This window comes from Podarcis vaucheri (assembly GCF_965113315.1).
Source record: "Podarcis vaucheri genome assembly, chromosome: 12".
NCBI classification, from domain to species: domain Eukaryota; kingdom Metazoa; phylum Chordata; class Lepidosauria; order Squamata; family Lacertidae; genus Podarcis; species Podarcis vaucheri.
Window position 1 is genome coordinate 6,031,246 of NC_138750.1, and position 9,216 is coordinate 6,040,461.

Sequence of the window (9,216 nt, forward strand, 5' to 3'; positions counted from 1 at the left end):
CCAACTGAAATGAAGTCTAAGGGCCAAAAGCCCAAACAAAGCTATATTCACCTAAGAATGCATAATTGTATTCCCACAAAATTATCCTGATATTCTTGCACTCTCCACTTTCTTCTGTGCCCACCCCTCAAAAGTCTGCCTTGCCCCCCCCTCCAGCCCTCCCTGGGAGCCTTTCCCAGACCATGACTTTGAGAACAGCAAAAGCAGCTGGGAAGAGAAAAGTTCACGGGTATTTTGTTAAAATAATTTTATAAGTTGTGTGTCGTTGTTTCTCAATTTGATCGTTTTACATGGTTTTGTATGTTTTGTGGTATTTTATGCATTGCGATTTGCTGTTATTTTTATTGATTATAGATTAGTAATTCTTTATTGTAATGGGTTACTGTAAACTGTTTAATTATTATTTGCTGATATTTAATTTTACTGTTTACTATTAGATTTCAATGGATTATTGAATATTGCTTTATTTGAAATAAGTTGTTTATTTTAAAGTTATTGTGACTTTTTTATATTGGACCAAATTGTTGCATTTGACATTGCATTATATTTTTATATGTGTTGGAAGCCACCCAGAGTGGCCAGGGCAGCCCATACAGATGGATGGGATATGTATGTATAAATTTTAAAAAATGTTTATTTTTTGTTGTTGTTGTTGTTGTTGTTGTTATGCATCTGAAGCCTTCATTATGTAACTTTTGCCTTGACTAAAAGGTAAAGGTAAAGGGACCCCTGACCATTAGGTCCAGTCGTGGCTGACTCTGGGGTTGCGGTGCTCATCTCGCTTTACTGGCTCGCTTTACCTTCCTGCCAGAGCAGTACCTATTTATCTACTTGCACTTTGATGTGCTTTCGAACTGCTAGGTTGGCAGGAGCAGGGACTGAGCAACGGGAGCTTACTCCGTCACGGGGATTTGAACTGCCAACCTTCTGATCAGCAAGCCCTAGGCTCTGTGGTTTAACCCACAGCGCCATTCTAATTGCAATATATTTTGGTTGTCTTTATTAATTGTGTTTTTAATTTGTTGTAACCGCACCCCCCAATAAATAAATTAGTTAAAGAAATTATCGTAGTGTGGGCTGATTTTATGGGATGACTTTCAGCTTTCTAGGCCTAAGGAGCTCTACAAAGTCTTTGTAGCTCTACAACCAGCTACATGTCCTGGCTACTTCATGTGTGGTGAGAGGTGGGGTCGATTGTGACTGGGTGGATCTAGGGTGTGGTGAATGATGGTGCCTGCTGTCTTGGAAATGCAAAACACACCCTGGACCCAGACATTTATGCAAACTACAGCTGGGTCACAGATACTCTATTTTGCTTAAAATGGTGGGGGTTGTGTAGCTTCAGGCATTATTGAGGAAACTGATTATCTGCATTTTATGAATTCCAAATATTCTACGGGCCTCCCATTCCTTGACATGATATAACCACATGCTGTTGTGCTAAAGTTAGGTTGAAAAGGACACTGGAGATTAGGCAGGAGATTTCAGAATGTGAGTATTATTCATAAACCAAAACAAAAAAAGAGCTTTTTTTTGTCGCTCTTAATTTCTCCCTGGTTGGATGCAACTAAGCATTTGTTCATTCAGTGGCTTGAAGAGGAGATAGAAAGGGAACTTGTCTGAACAGCCCTGTGGTGCATAAAGATAAAAAGAATTGGAAAGGGGGATTAAAGAGGCACATCACAACATGGTGGAAAGCCAACTAAGAGCTTAAACAAGATACCACAGGAAATATGTGCAGCAGGAAATCCTAAGAAAACAGTTTATTTCAGGGCTTGGTGTCAGGCTTCAATGAAGGTAACAGTGGAAGGGGCACTAATAAGTTCCAGTACAATGAGACTGGGAGACTACTGAACTTGCTACTGCCTTGCTCCACAAGAAAGGGGGGAGGAGGAACCCTGATGATATGGAGAATGCACATAAAAGCAAAATGCTCTGCCAACGGAGGCACATACAAAATCACTTGATTTGTTGGATTTCAAAAGCTAAGGTAGATGGGGGGGAGGGGGAGGCAGAGATATACGCAAGCAGTATATAATATGTCATGTCATTAGTATATTAACTGCTGTGTATATGCTAGCTAAATTCCAGCTTTCCTCCTGAGATCACTAAAATATCTGGTAGACTTGACAAGAAATTTAAATAAATTCTTGGTCTGTGGGAATGCATGCAGCATATTCCTTTAACCATCTTCAAACAGTCTAAATTGGTAATGCTAAAAAGAGATTTTGTAGTGATCAGCTGAGGCACATTTACTATCGCAGAGGGATGGGACAGGCAGAAGGGCTTCCAATTGCCCCAGATGAGCTGTTCAGATCTGAAAGGGGGAGAGAGGTCCCTTTCATGTAAAATGTGGAGGGAGGAGCAGGGTCATGTACAATTGACCTCCAGGTGTTCATAATAAGGTCTGAAAATAGCACTGCACACAAAGCTTGCTGTACATGAGGAAGAGATTACCATCACATAGAGGCGGCAAACTGTACTTGTGGAGACTATTTTCAGACCTTAATTATGAGGTTGGGCATGCATGATCCCTCTGTCTGCCCCATTCCTCATGCATATCACATGTGCAACGGGCTCAAACTAGGAGAGCCAGGATGGTGCCCTCCAGATGTTGCTGGAGTTGAATTTCCAGTGCTGAACAACTGATCCATGCTGTCAGTGGGCCACACTTGCAAAGGGACAACCTGAAGCTCAGTTTAAGCCATAGCTGTCAACCGTCCCTTATTTGGCAGGAAACTCCCTTATCCCAGCGCCGTTTCCCACTGCTGTCCCTTATTGATGATGTCCCTTAAATTTCCCGGGTTTCAAAGGAAGCAGCTCCTCTCCCTCCCTCCCTGCCGGCCAGGGAGGAGGGAGGCTCCATCTGCGTTGCTTGGCTGCATTGCTCACCCAATAAGGAGTCTAAGAACAACTGGGGGGTGGAGCTTGCATGCCTTGTGCCGATCAAATCGGCCGCATTGCCTGGGGACTCGCCTTTGCTCAGCGCTTCCCAGCGGAGAGGTGACGGTGGTTTTCCTTGCTACACCCCCTTTGCTGGATTGCTGTGCTGTGGGAACCACCGCTTGAGGCTTTGTTTGGCTGCTGGCTGGGCTTTCTGCCTTTGGCTTGGAGGGGCTCAGAAGTTGAACATACCTGTGCTCGGCATCGGATGGATACATCATTGACGGCCCGCTCACCCTTGCCGGGGAAAAGGTCTGTCTGGAGCGGGGGCACATGGTGGGGGAAAAGGAAAGGAGCTGGTTGAGTACAATGGCAGGCGGTGATCTTGTGGAAACCCACTGTTTCTTCACGCTTACCTGAAAGAGAGGGAGCATCTCATGTAGCTATGACCTAAGGCAGTGTTTCCCAACCTTTTTTGGGCAAAGGCACACTTGTTTGATGAAAAAAATCTCGAGGCACACCACCATTACAGCCCCGTGACGTCAGCGTGCAGCGTCACGCCGGGAGGGACGCACGAAAGTGTAAGTTTCAATTTTTTCCCCTCCCCCTTGCCGGGGAACCTCCAAGCTTTGGGGGTGGGGGGGAGGAGGCAGCAAAGCGAGGCAGGAAAGAGAGCGCGGCTTGGCTGGGTGAGCTTTGGCAGGGGCAGGGAATGAGAGCTGCAAGGCGGGCGCTGCGGACGGAGGCGCTGCCCGCCGAGCTCGCAGGCAGCCAGGCAGGCAGACGGCGAGAGCCCCGTGCTGGGCGGCCTCTCCTCGCCGCCGCCACCCCGCCTCTTGCCGCCTGACTCGCCCGCCTCCCTCCAGGCAACATCTCGCGGCGTGCCGCGGAACAGTGGTTGAAAAACACTGACCTAAGGCACATTTTGATCATTCTTATCACTCTTGCTGTACTAATTATGTTTTATTATTGAGGTAATAGTAACAGATTGAACAGGGCTCATGAAATGAACAGGCAGCAATATTATATGGGATTTCCACTAGTCGACATACAGAATGTTTTTAATATTGTCCTTAGCCCTCTTTCAGCATGAAATTATCCCAAAGTGGGTCAGTGTGGTGGAAGACTCCTTTTACATGCCAGGAAGCACCAGAGAGCAATTAAAGTGTTTTTTTGGTGGAAAATCCAGCTCTTAACAGAACTTATGCATATATGTCAACAAAGCAAAGCCCTTTGGACACTGTCCAGAAAAATATTAGAAGAAGAAATGAGGAGAAACCATAGAAAATTCTCAGAACTATAGCGAAACAACACACATAATATCTCCAAAGAATTAAAAGACATGTATAAAATTGCATGATTGTTCTTGGAAAAGAGTTTTTTGCTACATTTGGCATCTTATGGCTCAGTTCACACATTGAAAGGAAGTCTGTATCCAGCTGTTTGAAAGTCTGAGGGAGGGAGGGGGACCCCTGTCCACCAGTTTCTAAAACAAGCTGGCTTACGGTTCCCTCAACCTGCACTTTTGAAAAGGTAAAAAAAGCCAAGAGAACAGCTTCTGCACACACCAACCTTGATCTACTTAGCAAGAGCAGTTGGTTGCATAAAAAACATCAGGCACATTCCCTGTCTGCAAAAGAGGCTGTTTCAGAAGTAAGTTGGTACTTCGTGCTCCCTATTGCTGTTGTAGAGGACGAGGGGAATGTCTTGCTTTGGGGTAACAGCATGGCAGGGGTTTCCCTGCTCGTTTCTTCCCACATGGAGAGTGCAGGTGAAGAGGATGAGATATGAAACTCACTATTTCAAGTCCTACCAAAAGCACGCGAAAACAGGCATTGCAAAACATTTCCATTTTCTGTTTACTATAGAGACATGCAAGCCCATGAGATCAGAACCCGGAAATTTCTTAAACATGGCAATTCTAACAACCCAGGAAATGCCATTTTTAAAGTCATGCAGACCATTTAGAAACAAGACAATACCTTTAGAATAATAGGTAACAACTAAAAGCTCCACCTTTTATCTTCTGCACTCATTAATCTTCTGTACTCATCTCTTTGTATAATTTCCCATCTCATTACAGTAAATGTTCTTTGTTATGTTTCATTCATATATCTAGTAATAATTTATTTATTACTTGTACGTCCAAGGAGTTCAATGACATTGCAAGAGACCCCTCTTGGGTCAGGTCATCTAGTCCAGCGCTTGGTTTTTACAGTGGCGGACCAGATGCCCACAAGAAGAGCCTGAGGGCAACATTGCTCTCTCTACTTGTAATTTCCAGCAGTTGGTATTCAGAGGCCTACCTAGGGTTGCCATATCTCCAAAAGTGAAAATCTGGACAGAGTTGTTGAGGTTTTTTTTTGGAGGGCGGGCCCTGACACCTTCCCAAAGCCTGCCTGATTTTGAGAAAACGGCGTAAGGGCTCTTGGCAGCCCTGGCACTGCTTTTCCTAAGCGAGACCTGCCTGGATCTCTCTTCCCCCCAGAACAAGGGCGTCTGGAAAGGGAGAAAGGAAGTGAATGCAAGAGGGAGCCCAGCAGAAGGAGAGAGAGGGAAAGGAAGGAAGAGGGTCAGACAGGAAGCAGGAGGCAAAGGACTGAAAAAACCACCTACTTCTTCTGACAATGGAGGTAGAACATAGCCGTTGTTGGTAGTGGCCACTGGCGGCCTTATTGTCCATGAATTTCTCTAATCGTCTTTTAAAGCTATCCAACTTGGTGGCCATCTATACATCTTCGGGAGTGAATGTCCAAGTTTAACTATGTGTTGTGTGTAGAACTTCCTTTCGTCTGTCCTGAATCTCCCAACATTCAGCTCCAGGAAGAATTAAATGTCAGCTCACATTAAAAATAAGAATAATCCATTAATCCAAATGTAAAAATTAATATTAATAGACAGAATCCTTATGTCCAAAAAGATAGCCAAGCAAGATTGCCGATTGTTAGGTATATGTTCGAACGCAGAAAGGGCGATAAGCTATTCAGACCATTAATATAAGTCTCTATACAACCATCATGCCTCACATTATCCACTTGATCCATCTGTTAGTGTCCACATCATAAGAATGTAATCTAAAAGTGTGGGGACATCTGCAAATATCAATGATTTTTCCAAAACAATGCCAGCAACAAAGTGATTATGAGTGAATATGAGTTAATATACAGTGGTGCCTCAGGTTAAGTACTTAATTCGTTCTGGAGGTCTGTTCTTAACCTGAAACTGTTCTTAACCTGAAGCACCACTTTAGTTAATGGGGCCTCCAGCTGCTGCCGCGCCGCCGGACCCAGATTTCTGTTCTTATCCTGAAGCAAAGTTCTTAACCCGAGGTATTATTTCTGGGTTAGCGGAGTCTGTAACCTGAAGTGTATGTAACCTGAAGCATCTGTAACCCGAGGTACCACTGTAATATGTTTAGGGTGAAGAAGACAGAGAGCAGATAAGATAGCCACTTTCAAATATTTCAAGGGCTGCCACATGGAGGATAGAGCAAATTTGCTTTCTCCTGCTCTGGTGGGTAGGATTCGAACCCCTGGTTACTAGAAAGGAGATTCTGACTAAACATCAGGAAGACCTTTCTGAAAGTAAGAGCTGTTTGACAATGGAATGGTCTCCCTTGGGGGGGGGGAGTTATGGACTCTCCTTCCTTGGAGGTTTTTAAGCAAAGGTTGGATGGCCGTCTGTAACGGATGCTCTAGTTGACATTCCTGCTTTGCTGGGGGCTGGACTAGATGACCCTTGTGGCTCCTCCAATACATTGGTGCCTCACATTAAGAACTTAAATCGTTTTGTAGGTCCGTTCTTAACCTGAAACTGTTCTTAACCCGAGGTACCACTTTAGCTAATGGGGCCTCCCGCTGCTACCGTGCGATTTCTGTTCTCTTCCTGAAGCAAAGTTCTTAACCTGAGGTACTATTTCTGGGTTAGCGGAGTCTGTAACCTGAAGTGTCTGTAACCCGAGGTACCACTGTACTACAATTCTATGAACAATTTCTGACCAAAAGGAAGACATCACAGGACAATGCCACAAAGGCATTAAATATCAACATTAAATTTCCAGCAAGTTTCTGAACAAGCTAATTCCTTCATATAAAGATGCTGTGGAGTCCACAGCAGTTGAATCAATAATGTTAAATCAACTTTCCATTTATTAGGCTGTATGTTGTAAACGACTTTGAGTTTTGCTGAAAAATAGGCAGTATATAAATAAATAAAGCATGGTTCTTTGACTGTGTGTATATGGTTCTCTGCCCACCTCTGTGGAAGATTACTTCAAAAATATACAGATCATGAATGCTAAAAGAACAAGTTAAAATAATGTTACACACACACACACACACACACACACGTGTTCAGAGCAAACAAGCACAAAATACACCTTTTCCTCGAGACTGTGTTGCCTTGGCATATGAAGCCACCCTGAATTTCCTCTTAGGTTAAAGAGGAACACAGTGGATAATAACCCGCAAAAGACCAAAATGAGGATGGGTAGTCCTGGACCAGACTAATGACAACCATAGACCTATAAACCAAGCCTGTGCACTCTCACCGGCAGACGAGAGGGTGGAGCTGTTAACTCTGGAACAGTCAGACTCATTTTATGCCTTTGAAGGGGGAAGACGGAGTTGTGCTTTAAAAGGTCCCTTTGGAAAACATGTGCTGTAAAGCATGTATTCATATTTGATCTGGAAGGATGGGCCTCTGTAGATGAACATTAGAAAACGAGGCCTAATTCAGATCGATGCAATATCATCCTGGCCCCTCTTTTTTTCTTTCCCTTACACATTTTATCCTTTGCTCCTTCAGATAGTTGGTAAAATTTACCTCCTGCCAGGCACCCGCCTCCTTCTGCGCTGTGTTTAGATGCCTGTGAAAAATATGCATCTTCATGCCAGCATTTTCAGACTGTTCTCCCCCCTCACCTTCCCCAGTGTGCACAGTACTCACAGCTTGGGAGTACAAGCAAGGGCAGCACAGTTCAGCCGGGGCCTCTAAAGCGGGGGACGGGGGGACGGGACGGGGGACGGGGGACGGGGGACTTTAACATGCAGAATAGGCAGAGGGGAGGGGAAACTTAACCCTTCCCCAAAAGTGATTCCTCCCAGCCATTTCGCCTTCCGTGGAGTTTACTCCTGTTTAAGAAGTCTCACTGGGAGACAAACAGCTGAGGAAAAGCCATTGTGGTGTGAAAATGTGGGTGAAGGAAGGTTTCGCCTCACCTGGACACCTTCTTCTCATGCTGAAATTTAACTCCTCCCCCACTAGGGAGGAAAAGGGAGATTTGTGGATTCTGAAAATCTTTGTGAATTCTAACACAAGCTGATTGGACCCACATTTTCCTGACAAATAGGCACATTGGGAGAAAGAGAAAATATCTTTAAATATGATTTTCTGTATGTAGCAAAATTCACAGATTAATGCAGAAACAGATCAAGAAAGGCTTATAAGTGAACTCATGCAAAAGTGACATGGGCCACTGCTAGAATGATTCATCAAACTTCATTCACTTCCAGATTTGTAAGGTTATGCAGCCGGTGACCAGGGGCTGAAGCCTTTCAAGACATCGGCCATCATACCTGGTTTAGCATTTTCTCCAAGGAGTTCAGTGCAGTGTTCTGGATGGTATCCACACCACACCCCAGCCCTTTTATCATCACACAAACCGCAGGAGAGAAATCAAGTTGAGAGACAGCATCTGGCCCAAGGTCACCCAATGAGTTACTGAATGGCTGGGGATTTGAACCCAGGTCTCTGTTGATTTCCTTTTTAAAAATTCACTGTGCCTAGCTACTCATGGTGCTCCAGAAGTAACAACACTTTGAAGATAATTCTGAAGCAAGTGTTCCCTGTATAAGAGGACTTCTGCAAGGGCTTCTTTTCTCTGCAGTAACTTGGACACGTTTCAGAGGCCCAGCTCACAACGTTACGGCAGCATGGTTCTCATTGCTCTCATTAGGATTGTGTCAGTATTTCCATCATTAACCTTCCTTTTTAGAGGTTTATGTAACCAAACCATAAAAATTAGCTCCAAGGTCTTGTTGGCAGACACACTTAAGTCTGGGAGCAATATTTTGTTGTGGTGGTGGTTGGTAACTTCTATAATGGAAGCTTCTGCAGCCTGCCAGACTGTACATTTCCTATCTAAGCCTGTTTATTTCCCCTGGCGGTTTTGGTGGGGAGATGACTATGTGAGAGTGGGGAAAATGCATGTCTGGGTGTGCAGAGAAAGGACTTTGGCACTGGTCCAATCCTTGTTGAATGCGTCTTGATATTGAAGGTTTTTACGTGCCCTGAGCTAGGGAGAGGCACCTTTTAAGCACACCTCAGTAAATA

At 44.5% G+C, this 9,216-nt stretch overlaps 1 long non-coding RNA gene across 1 annotated transcript in view; it reads right to left on the reverse strand.

Moving 5' to 3' along the window:
• LOC309515246 overlaps positions 1-3,494 on the reverse strand; it is a 101,069-nt gene extending 97,575 nt beyond the window's left edge. The window contains exon 1 of the long non-coding RNA XR_014212354.1: positions 3,334-3,494. This is a non-coding gene — a long non-coding RNA (uncharacterized lncRNA). The remainder of the gene's footprint in view (positions 1-3,333) is intronic.
• Between the last annotated feature and the right edge of the window lie 5,722 nt (positions 3,495-9,216).